This window comes from Salvelinus fontinalis, chromosome 23 (genome assembly GCF_029448725.1).
Source record: "Salvelinus fontinalis isolate EN_2023a chromosome 23, ASM2944872v1, whole genome shotgun sequence".
NCBI lineage: Eukaryota > Metazoa > Chordata > Actinopteri > Salmoniformes > Salmonidae > Salvelinus > Salvelinus fontinalis.
The window spans coordinates 20,207,232-20,220,379 of NC_074687.1; the positions used below are offsets into that span (position 1 = coordinate 20,207,232).

At 43.0% G+C, this 13,148-nt stretch overlaps 1 pseudogene; it reads right to left on the reverse strand.

Moving 5' to 3' along the window:
• Positions 1-357: 357 nt before the first annotated feature.
• LOC129821588 (adrenodoxin-like) lies at positions 358-11,731 on the reverse strand (annotated as a pseudogene).
• Between the last annotated feature and the right edge of the window lie 1,417 nt (positions 11,732-13,148).

Sequence of the window (13,148 nt, forward strand, 5' to 3'; positions counted from 1 at the left end):
ACATCAGATACATTGGTATATCACTTTACATCACCAGATCACTCTAACTAACGGTTGCAACAAATGTAGCCTCTTACAAGGCATTCCTCAAAATGAGACAGAAACAACAATACCATGCACCAACTACTGGTAGGGTACTGTATTCTTTGGGGTGGAATTACAGTACCTTTCGAAATACAGCACTTCTTTACAGTAATGTACTGTTAAAACAAAGTTTATTTAGAATTTACGGTATAATTGACCAGTTATGCCTAAAATCACCCACAGTGCATTGCGATTTACAGCAATTTACTGTAAATAATGAATACAGTACTGTTATTTTTATTGTATAATATTGTAAAAACAACACCATTTGTTTTACAGTGTAGGTCCAGCATCATCAGATCGCCTATGTCGTTCACCCCGTCTGGCAAACGGACTGTTACTCCCTCCAGATCTCTGGATAGGCAGACCTGGCAACCCAGATGAGACCTGCAGGACAGGAGACAGCAGGTACAGGGACAAGGTCATTATACACACTTTAGGAATCATGTTATCATATCCTTTCCACTAGCAGCTTGGTTTGGCTCTTTCGGGGACTTGTGCCCCCCTTAAAAATAAGAGATAATAATTTAATGCTACAGACAGTTAAAGTAAACTGTCTGTAACCATGCTAGCATGATAAATGCACATACAATATGTTCACTTTCACGTGTGACTGGACCTTACGTAACATGTTATGTTATCATTCTACATGTCTGAGTTACTGTTTAAACTGTTTTTTCGCTTAAACTGGATGGGAGCCATGTGGGAGAAGCATGTTTGTTAAAGATCAGGCTGGGATGAAACATTCCTCATTAGTAGAGAATTAAGCACTCAGTCAGTGTCTGATAATGATGTGTTCTAGAGAATAACGTTAGATTAGTAATGATGTTTTCTGGATAATCATGTTAGATATGTGAAAGGTCGCCAGGGGAAAGATCTGGTCTTGACCAGGTTAAATGTTACAGACAGACAAGAGTCCCACCTGGATCATCGCAGCTAGCTAGCTGCAAACCGAGTGACTACTGGCTAACGTCTCTGTCCCGAAGCAAGCACCAATTAGCCTGGAACTAGCCCATGCTAGGCCCATCTCCCGGCTAGCTGAAGAGGTCCATCAGCCACTCCTGGGCTACAATATCTATTTTGCCATCTGGCCTGGACCCCTTTTACTGCCGGTACGGGGTACGGAACCCCGCCCATTCTTCACAACTGGACTACGTGACGTCCCCTGAATGCCCATCTGCTAGCCTACTAGCCGCGGCCCACTAGCTGTCTAGAGCATATCGGACTGTTAGCTAATAGGTCCATCGGCCAATTTCTCGTGCCACTACTCCTATTTTGCCAATCGGCCTGGGCTCCTTTTACTACACGAAGCCCTGCTTATCCATCACGACTGGACCACCGACGTAATCTGCCCAAGGGTTTTTTTCCAACAGGCCCCTCCGTTGCAACGTCCCCTGAATGCCCATCTGCTAGCCTGCTAGCCGCGGCCCGCTAGCTGTCTAGAGCATATTGGACTGTTGGACTGCTGAATAGATCCATTTGCCAATTGGACGGAAACCCTCTGCTACACAGAACACTACTAATCCATCACGACTGGTCTATCGACGAAACCGCATGAAGAGGCTACAACAGACTTTCCTCCATCGTGACATCCCTTTAAGGCCCTTCTGCTAGCTTGCTAGTCCCGGCCTGCTAGCTGTCTGAATCGCCGTGTCTCCAGGCAGTCCAACCATTCACTGGATCACTCGGCTATGCATGCCTCTCCCTAATGTCAACATGCCTTGTCCATTACTGTTCTGGTTAGTGATTATTGTTTTATTTCACTGTAGAGCCTCTAACCCTGCTCAATATGCCTTAACCAACCATTTAGTTCCACCTCACACATATGCGATGACATCACCTGGTTTAAATGTTTCTAGAGACAATATCTCTCTCATCATCACTCAATGCCTAGGTTTACCTCCAATGTACTCACATCCTACCATACTTTTGTCTGTACATTATGCCTTGAATCTATTCTACCGCGCCCAGAAACCTGCTCCTTTTACTCTCTGTTCCGAACGTACAAGACAACCAGTTCTTATAGCCTTTAGCTGTACCCTTATCCAACTCCTCTGTTTCTCTGGTGATGTAGAGATTAATCCAGGACCTGCAGTTCCTAGTTCCACTCCTATTCCCCAGGTGCTCTCATTTGTTGACTTGTGTAACCGTAAAAGCCTTGGTTTCATGCATGTTAACATTAGAAGCCTCCTCCATAAGTTTGTTTTATTCACTGCTTTAAAACACTCTGCCAACCCAGATGTCTTAGCCGTGTCTGAATCCTGGCTTAGGAAGACCACCAAAAACCCTGAAGTTTCCATCCCTAACTATAACATTTCCCACCAAGATAGAACTGCCAAAGGGGGCGGAGTTGCAATCTACTGCAGAGATAGCCTGCAGAGTTCTGTCTTACTATCCAGGCCTGTACCCAAACAATTAGACCTTTCCAGAAACAAGTCTCTCACCGTTGCCGCTTGCTATAGACCACCCTCTGCCCCCAGTTGTGCCCTGGACACCATATGTGAATTGATTGCCCCCCATCTATCTTCAGAGCTCGTGCTGCTAGGTCACCTAAACTGGGACATGCTTAACACCCCGGCCATCCTACAATTTAAGCTTAATGCCCTCAATCTCACACAAATTATCAATGAACCTACCAGGTACAACCCCAAATCTGTAAACACGGGCACCCTCATAGATATCATCCTAACCAATTTGCCCTCCAAATACACCTCTGCTGTTTTCAACCAAGATCTCAGCGATCACTGCCTCATTGCCTGCATCCGTAATGGGTCTACGCTCAAACAACCACCCCTCATCACTTTCAAACACTCCCTAAAACACTTCAGCGAGCAGGCCTTTCTAATCGACCTGGGTATCCTGGAATGATATTGACCTCATCCCGTCAGTAGAGGATGCCTGGTTATTCTTTAAAAAGTGCCTTTCTCACCATCTTAATTAAGCATGCTCCATTCGAAAAATGTAGAACCAGGAACAGATATAGCCCTTGGTTCACTCCAGACCTGACTGCCCTTGACCAGCACAAAAACTTCCTGTGGCGTACTGGATTAGCATCGAATAGCCCCTGTAATATGCAATTTTTCAGGGAATTTAGGAACCAATATACACAGGCAGTTAGGAAAGCTAAGGCTAGCTTTTTCAAACAGAAATTTGCATCCTGTAGCACAAACTCAAAAAAGTTCTGGGACACTGTAAAGTCCATGGAGAATAAGAGCACCTCCTCCCAGCTGCCCACTGCACTGAGGCTAGCAAACACTGTATCCACCAATAAATCAACTATAATTGAGAATTGCAATAAGCATTATTCTACGGCTGGCCATGCTTTCCACCAGGCTACCCCTACCCCGGTCAACAGCCCGGCACCCCAAACAGCAACTCACCCAAGCCTCCCCCTTCTCCTTCACCCAAATCCAGATAGCTGATGTTCTGAAAGAGCTGCAAAATCTGGACCCCTACAAATCAGCCGGGCTAGACAATCTGGACCCGCTCTTTTGAAAATTATCTGCCGAAATTGTTGCAACCCCTATTACTAGCCTGTTCAACCACTCTTTCGTATCATCTGAGATTCACATAGATTGGAAAGCTGCCGCGATCATCCCCCTCTAGAAAGGGGGAGACACCCAAACTGCTACAGACTATCTATTCTACCCTGCCTTTCTAAGGTCTTCGAAAGCCAAGTTAACAAACAGATTATTGACAATTTCGAATCCCACCGTACCTTCTCCGCTATGCAATCTGGTTTCAGAGCTAGTCATGGGTGAACCTCAGCCGCGCTCAAGGTCTTAAATGATTTCATAACCGCCATCGATAAGAGACATTACTAAGCAGCCGTATTCATCGACCTGGCCAAGATTTTCGACTCTGTCAATCACCACATTCTTATCGGCAGACTCAACAGCCTTGGTTTCTCAAATGACTGCCTCGCCTGGTTCACCAACTACTTCTCTGATAGAGTTCAGTGTGTTAAATCGGAGGGCCTGTTGTCTGGACCTCTAGCAGTCTCTGTGGGGGTACCACAGGGTTCAGTTCTTGGGCCGACTCTCTTCTCTGTATACATAGCCCATCTGTAAATATCCCATCCAACTACCTCATCCCCATACTGTATTTATTTATTTATCTTGCTCCTTTGCACCCCAGTATCTCTACTTACACATTCATCTTCTGCACATCAATCACTCCAGTGTTTAAATGGTATATTGCAATTACTTCGCCACCATGGCCTATTTATTGCCTTACCCAACTTATCTTACCTCATTTGCATACACTGTATATAGATTTTTTCTACTGTATTATTGACTGTATTTTTGTTTATTCCATTTGTAACTTTGTGTTGTTGTATGTGTCGAACTGCTTTGCTTTATTCTTTGCCAGGTTGCAGTTGTAATTCAGAACTTGTTTTCAACTAGCCTACCTGGTTAAATAAAGGTGATTTATTTCTATTTTTTTAAACTACAAGGTGGCTGAGAGCCTCAAGTTGCTGACACAGAGAACCTGTGATGGAGAAAAAACACATATTTAATCAGATAATGTTTTATAACTGTACTTATTTGATTTGTCACCTGAGGGGAGTTTGTACAATTTTCATCCCAAACTGATTATATTCTAATGTGAAGTGAATTGGGCAGAAACAATGGTCAATAGTCAAACTATGATTATATCTTTAATCTGCTCATCTCACCCGGCATCTGAACCTCTTGATATCTTGGCTGGAAACCTACCTGAGGTTTCGTGACTTATGAGAAGGTGTTAGCCAGCTGTCACTCACGTGCTGGTTAGGCCATGGGCCAGGCTCAACATGTTCATACTGTAGGTGCTCTGTGTGTTTCGGAGAGAGTATATAGTATGTGATGTGTATGCATCAGCAAGTGTGTCACTTGTGGGGCCTTAAGCCACATTGATCTTCCTGTCAATGTGTGTTTGGGAATGCCTACCTACGTGTGTGTGTGTCTGTATGCCTACGTGTGTGTGTGTATGTGTGTGCGTGCGAGACTCACGTGTCAGTGAGACCAAAGGCCAGGTCCAGCATGTCATTCTCCTCATCAATGATGGGCCCCAGCTGGTTGTACACCTTCTGATCCAGGATCAAATGACAGGTGGAACAGGCCAGGGTCCCCTCACACGCACCTGGGGAACGCACACACACACACACACACAAACAATCAAACTGTTAAGACACAGCTTATGAAGGTACTATATCAATATAGCTAATGAACTCAGACCTAGTGAAATGTGCTATATCAATGTAAAGCATTAAATGAATATCACGTCTGGTTCTGGTTGAATCCCTAGACACTCTGGCTCTGTGCTATCTGGGGAGTTGAGTGTAGGGGGTTAGTGGTGGGTGGGTCATTCTGGCAAACCCCTCAGCCTCCAAAATCGCTCCATTCTGAGTAACGGAATGCCCTATTATGCCATAATAATGCCTTATTATGTTGGATGTAATTCACTGTAGAGCATAATTCATTCCAGGGACACAGAGGTCAGTGCGAGTGAGGTAAGACCTCCCCAGTCAGTTCAGCTCCAATTAGTACTGGCCCTTATGATGGTACTGCTGAGCACCTCTAGCATCTCTCCACATCTCTCTTTGTTGATGCTTGTTGATGGTTACAAAGCCCTTCCAAAGCCATGAGCTAATCCTGGCTCTGCATCACCATCATATGGGCTGTATCCCTCAGAGACTACGGGATGAATGGATGAGAATATGATACTTTATTAGGATATCAATGTGATGATGTGAATGACGGTCACCCGTGATACAAGTCCGTATTTGACGTCCATCCATGTCTGAGGACATCAGGAGATTACATGGAAACCGGCCACAAGGAGCAACAGTGAGTTCTGTTACCTTCAAGTAGGTTTCAGTTTTGCTGGGGTGTTGTGAATTGGTGTAAGCATTTGCCTCTGATTCCAAAAGTTGCAAGTTCAAATCCAGTGATAGGCTTAAAACAAAAATCTCAAAAACAATTTTCTATCGCAAACCATATATATATTTGGTTTGCGATAGAAGTATATGATATGTGGTTTGCGATAGAAAATTGTTTTTGAGATTTTATATATATATATATACAGTGGGCTCCAAAATTACTGGCACCCCTGACTGGCAATGCACAAACAATACTTTAAAAAATATAATCAATATAATTGTAGAGATAAACTCAAAAAACCAACATGTGAGAAATACTGTACTTTATTAATGTTTCAATGGAACCAACCAAAATCATACAATTATTTAATACAAAATAAATTTAACCAAAATCAAGGTTTCATAATTATTGGCACTCCTCATTTAGTACTTAGTGCAACCACCTCTGGCAAGGAAACCAGAGTCTTTTCCTGTAATGTTTGACAAGGTTAAGGAACACATTTGGAGAGATTTTGGACCATTCCTCTATTCAAATCCTTTCAAGATCCTTCACATTCTTGGGTTTGCGCTTATCAACTGCCCTCTTCCACTCAGCCAACAGGTTTTCGATTGGATTGAAGTCCGGCGACTGAGATGGCCATGGCAGAACATTGATTTTGTTGTCACAGAACCATTTCTGTGTGGATCTTAATGTATGTTTCGGGTCATAGTCTTTTTGGAAAGTCCAACTACGGCCAAGTCCCAGCCTTCTGGCAGAGGCAACCAGATTGTCAGCCAATATTGCCTGATACTTGGTGGAATTCATTATGCCATCAATCTTAACCAGTGCCCCTGAACCCTTGGAATTAAAACAGCCCCAAAACATCACTGACCACCCTCCATATTTCACCGTGGGTATGAGGTGCCTCTCCTTGTATGCATCTGTTTCGACGCCAAACATGCCGATGCTGTATCTGACCAAAACATTCAATTTTGGTCTTATCTGACCAGAGCACCTTCTTCCAGTCATAATTTAAATGACGTTTGGCAAACTCCAAGCGCTTGCGTCTATGTCTTGTGGTCAGAAAGGGCTTTCTTCTGGCAACCCTTCCAAAAAGCCTGTGGTTGTGGAGGTGGCGTCTGATGGTGCCTTTTGAAACCTGGTGACCCCAAGACGCCAACAAGGCCTGCAATTCTTTCACAGTGATTCTTGGGGATTTTGTTGCTTCTCTCACCATCCTCCTCCCTATCCTGGGGGGGCAAAATGCATTTGCGTCCTCTACCTGTGAGCTTTTCAACTGTTCCATATCTTTTGCATTTTTTAATAATAGCCCTGACAGTGCTCAGTGGTATATTCAATTGTTTGTGGATCTTCTTGTAGCCATTACCAGATTTATGAAGGTCTACGACCATCTGTCTCTTTTGAACTGCCAGTTCTTTTAATTTTCTTCATGGTATGGGTTGACAGTGGGATATTGCATGCATGTTCCCTCATTTTTATACCCTAGTGAAACAGGAAGTGATGTAATGGCTCAATATAGTTCCTTAAGACTTAGATAAACTTAAATAAGTGGAATTAATTTGTGGTTTAATTTTGGTAGATGTTATTTACAATAATCTTTAATGGTGCCATTAATTGTGAAACCTTGATTTGGAGGACATTGATTTTTAATTAAATCAATAAATTATTTTCGTTGGTTCAATTGAAACATTAATAAAGTATCTGTCACGTCCTGACCATAGTGCTTATATGTTTTGCTTGTTTTAGTGTTGGTCAGGACGTGAGCTGGGTGGGCATTCTATGTTGTGTGTCTAGTTTGTCTGTTTCTGTGTTCAGCCTAATATGGTTCTCAATCAGAGTGTTACGTTCCCCAGTTTCTGTGTTCTGTTCTGTATTTGAGTGTGTGTTTCAGGAGATGGCTTCCTGAAGTACTCCCCAACCAGCTGATTGGTCAACCCCAGGCTAATTGGTGATTGGAGCTGACCCCGCCCCCTCGTCAAGAAGCAGCTGACTCTAATCACCATTGCCACCTGAAGATAAAAGCCAGTGTTCTGTCCAAGAGAGAGAGGAGAGGAGTAGAGATTTGGAGTAGAGATTTGGAGATTGAGAGAGAAAAATTAGATTGTGATATAGTGTGGGTTGTGTATCAGAAAGTGTGGTATGTACTGTTGTTGTTGGTAGCAGTTTTTCTATGTCCTGTGTTTGTGAGTGTTTGTGAAATCATTAATAATTACTCTGTTTCATTTGTTCCCAGGGGGGAAGGAGAAGGCACTTTGGGAGTGCTTAGGCAAGAGGCCCGCGGGCATACATATACCCGTAGTATATTTACTGTCTAGGCACACTAGGTAAGACCTGGGCGGACCACCCCCTGTATTTTGGTTAGGGCACCAGACGGTGCTAAGTTCGGTAAGTTAAGTGGGTAGGCAGGTTAGATAGGAGAGGGGGAACTTTGATATTTACTTTCTTTGCTTTGGTTCCGTCCAGCCCCTTTTCCCCATATTACCGTGTAAGAAAATAAATTCTAGTAAACGGTAAATTCTGCTTTTGTGTCATCCTTACTCGCACCTACAGTCCATACCTCTTGCACTTCAGGGAGTTGAGTTGTAGCAGGGAGTTGCGTTCCCTCTTCTCAGAGGCGTGCGTAACACAGAGGCAGCTGTCAATCGTTGTCCCTGATTGAGAATCATATATAGGTGGCTTGTTTTGTGTTGGGATTTTGTGGGTGGTTGTTTCCTGTGTCAGTGTTTGTGCCACACGGGACTGTGACGGTTTGTTCGTTTGTTATTTTGTATAGTATCTTGTCTTCGTGTATATTAAATCATGGAAACTTACCACGCTGCACATTGGTCCTCCGATCCTTCTCGCCTCTCCTCGTCCGAGGAGGAGGAAGAGTTAGACTGCCGTTACAGTATCGTATTTCTCACATGTTGGTATTTTGAGTTATCTCTATAATTAATATTTGTTTAAGTATTATTTGTGCATTGCCAGTCAGGGGTGCCAGTAATTTTGGAGCCCACTGTATATTGCTGGTTTAGGACATCATGTTTCTAAATTCTTCCAGCTCAAAGGGTGAGGGATAAGGGATGATGTATATCAGGATCTATCGGTAGAGCAGAGCCCAAGACTTGACTGACTTTCGTTTAGTTCAATTGATTGAAACTTTTGGGGGAATACATCTTCGCCCTGCAGTTTCAGTATGGGGAAAGTGAGTGAGGTGCCATGGTGTGTGGTTGGAGCTAAAACATTGTTTTGTTCATTTGATGGGACATGGATGTCCAGAAGGCTCAGAGGATCCATGTGGATCAAGGCACTATAAAGTTCTGGAGCTACTGGATTAAGGTCTACTCTAAGGCATGTAGCAGTTTTCACTGTGAGGAGAGAGAAAGAGGCGAGAGGTTGGGAGCTTTACACCTGGCTGAGCCACGCGTTGGGTTCGTTCAAAACACAGTTCCACCCACACCCTGGACCTGCCCAGAAACAGGCCATTAAAATCAGTTCAGCCTATGAAATGCACATTCCATTCAGGACGTCCTTCCTTCTGCGAGAGGAGAGTTCTCTCTGAATAAGGAGAATGTTATCGGAGCACTTGGTTTTTACCAGCCTTGGCCTCACATGGTCCAAGTAGGATTGAGAACGAATGGAGTCCCTCTCTCTCTCTCCTTCCCTCTCTCCTTTCCCTTCGCGCCTCTTACACTGTTCTGCAGGCACATTCCACCTGCTAACGAACTCTTTCTGCAGCACCGCCCAGGACCTCTTTTGCTTAACTACTTTCTTCAGGCCCTCCATCATTGTTGATAACTTTGCACCTAATTTGAGTTTGTTCTTTATTAGTCTGGGTTGCCAGATCTGCCTGTCCAACTTTCTGGTTGCATTTAAGTTATTGCCTGTGGCTGTGCAGGCCATTGCGAGGCCCACATGGTTTGACACGAGGTGTTAGTTTAGTAGAAATCCAGCAATACTTTGAGGGCCCTCGAGGGCCGGTAGTTGAGTAGCCCTGCCATAGAGGTCCTATATAGCAGTGATTCTCAACTGGTGGGTCGCAACCAAAATTTGGGTCGCCGGAAGTTTTGAGTGGGTCACGGGAGTCTGAGTAAGAAAAACACACAAAAACATACAGTACAAGTGGAAAGTTTGACACCTACTCATTCAAGGGTTTTCTTTGTTTTTACTATTTTCTACACTGTAGAATAATAGTGAAGACATCAAAAATATGATATAACACATATGGAATCATGTAGTAACTACAAAAAACTATTAAACAAATCAAAATAAATTTTAGATTCTTCAAAGGAGCCACCTTTTGCCTTGATGACAGCTTTGCATGTTCTTGGCATTCTCTCAACCAGCTTTATGAGGTAGTCACCATTAACTAAGAACGTGAGAATTTTCCTCATAAAAACTAATAATTGTACATTTCTTGCACACATAACACAAGTACCTAACCTGAGGACAGTGTTAATAACGGCATGTGAAAATCAAGACAATTAAGTGTCTCTTTTGGAAATGTTTTTAACATACAATGATTCACCAGATAACTCTAAAATGAACAATGTTGAAGTCCTGACATCTGCAAAAGAAGACAGAACATCAGACCGGTTTTCTTTCTCTTTTTAACACTGAGTCCTTCCAGGGATCCGGATTGTATCTTGTCAATGCCTAAATAGGACAGGTGTGCATGAGAAAAGAGAGACAGAGGAAGAGAAAGGGAATATAGAGCGAGAAAGAAAGCCTTGCAAACATCAAAGGTGACGTTGCTGACGCATATTGTGTTCATCCCCTCTTTGACCCTCTCTCTCTCTCTGCTTCTTCTCTGCCTCCCTCGGTTCTATCACTCTTTCTGGATAGACTGTTTGATCCTGGGGCTCATCCATATAAAGCCATGCAAATATTTAGTGGAAACCAAACCAAACGTGCCCAGAGTGCCAGAGGTAAATGGGCAGCATGTTGAAGAGCCACTCTTAGCTAGAGGGTGACAGTCTTACTACATGCCCTAATATGGACACAATGCCATGCCATCCTCCTTCTTCTCAGCTTCTTCTGGGAAATGTGTCTTGGATCTTATCAAATAAACACAGCATCAGAAATATGGACCCATGTTGGCAATTTCCAGGATGCCAACAGTGTATGCACCATATACAGTAAAGCATTTAACCAGGACTGTATCCACTTGTCTGTTGGCACACCAAACTTACCAAAGCCATCATTATCTAAGTTTTGGTCGACGACCAGGTCTACAAGACTTGCCCTTGGCACAGGAAGTGGTGATCTTCTGCCCGTCACAGTTGACGAAATAGACTGTCACCTTCTCCTCTGACCTAGAGTATGGGAGAGAGAGTAAATGGAGACAGAATGAGACAGAATGAGAGCGTGAGAGAGAGGGGGGATCATTCAAGTGTATTCAGGTGTATACTGTACATTACTCTTCAGGTGAGCCAAGAATAACATCATAAAACCTTCACAGGATCAAAAGAAATTGGACTGCCTTTGAACCCAACTGAAATGAGTTTACATGATGTATGTTAGCGGTGCAAGTACATTTAGTTACCTTTGAAGCCTCAAAAGGACCAAAGTATCCAGGTAATGCTACCCACACACACAACATTCTATTAATTTTTCAGTTACTCTTTTTCTTAGAAAAACTAAAACATAGTTTCACTGCTATGTAGGCTTTAAGTGGATGGTCGACAAACCATGGTGCCACTTTAGTCACAGTACCAAGTATCCCCTCGTCTTACTACATCTGAAAAAAAGCAACACTGTAGTGGTTTGGTTGCCAGAGCACAGCACCCAAACACCATCAACATGACAGACTTTTACAAGGCAGACTGTTCTGTGTGCTGTACTGTGTTGGCCAGAGGCTTTGGTTTATAGAGTTAGACAATAAGAGCAACACACTTTCTCTGTTTGTACTCTCACATGCTGAATCACTGCCATGGGGGTTTAAACCTCTTAAGGATCAGACCCTTTTTTTCATATTTTTGCCTAAAATGACATACCCAAATCTACCTGCCTGTAGCTCAGGCCCTGAAGCAAGGATATGCATATTCTTGATACCATTTGAAAAGAAACACTTTGAAGTTTGTGGAAATGTAAAATTAATGTAGGATAATATAACACATTAGATCTGGTAAAAGATAATACAAAGAAAAAACATATTTGAAATGCAAGAGAAAGGCCATAACGTATTATTGCATCAAGACTGCCCAGGTGTGCCTAATTGGTTTATTAATACATTTTCAAGTTCATAATTGTGCTCACTCCTCAAACAATAGCATGGTATTCTTTCACTTTAATAGCTACTGTAAAGTGGAAAGTGCAGTTAGATTAGCAAGAATTTAAGCTTTCTGCCCATATCAGATATGTCTATGTGTCAGAGCCGTGTGTATAGGTGGCAGGGAAGTCAGGAGCAGGAGAGTTAAACTGAGTGTAATGGAGACTTTTAACCTGTTGAGGCTGGGGGCGCTGTTGTCACTATTTATGCTAATCGTGTAATTTTTGAAACGGCTTCCCACAAAATTCTTGATCGTACAATATGCATATTATTATTATTATTGGATAGAAAACAGTCTATAGTTTCTATAGGAGTTGAAATTTTGTCTCTAAGTGAAACAGAACCCATTCTACAGCAATTTCCCTGACATGGAGTCAGATTTCAGAAATGTTGGCCCCTGATCTGGAGTCAGTTAAAAGGCCACAGTTATTGCTATGAGTATACGGACACTGCTTACGTCTTCCCCTGGATGCCTTTACGTGATGACGATTTGAATGGGGTCGATTGCGCGTTCACAGGCACTACAAATTAAAAAACCCTGAGGCTAGTCACTCTTTTGGAGCTGCGTCATGCGCCTGGAGGACACCGACCCGCACCTGTTCCAAGCATTAGTGGAGGGAGTAATATTACTCTGGTCATGTTTCTACTCGTTATAGGAGTTAAAAACATCATAAGGTAGTTAATTTAAAGCGTTTTATAGCAATTTATATCCGTTTAGTGCGATTTTGGGACATTTATTTCTGAAACGCTGTGAATGGCTGGGCACGCTTCCAATTCATCCCGAACGCAGTTGGCATTTCCACATGGCAAGAGGACAGCTTTCCACCAAAAGACGATTAGACCCAAGAAAGGATCCTTTGCCCAAGATACTGATGGAAGAACAGCTCAAAGTAGGACATTTTTATTATGATAAATCGTGTTTCTGTCGAAAAATGTTAGTGGCTTAGGAC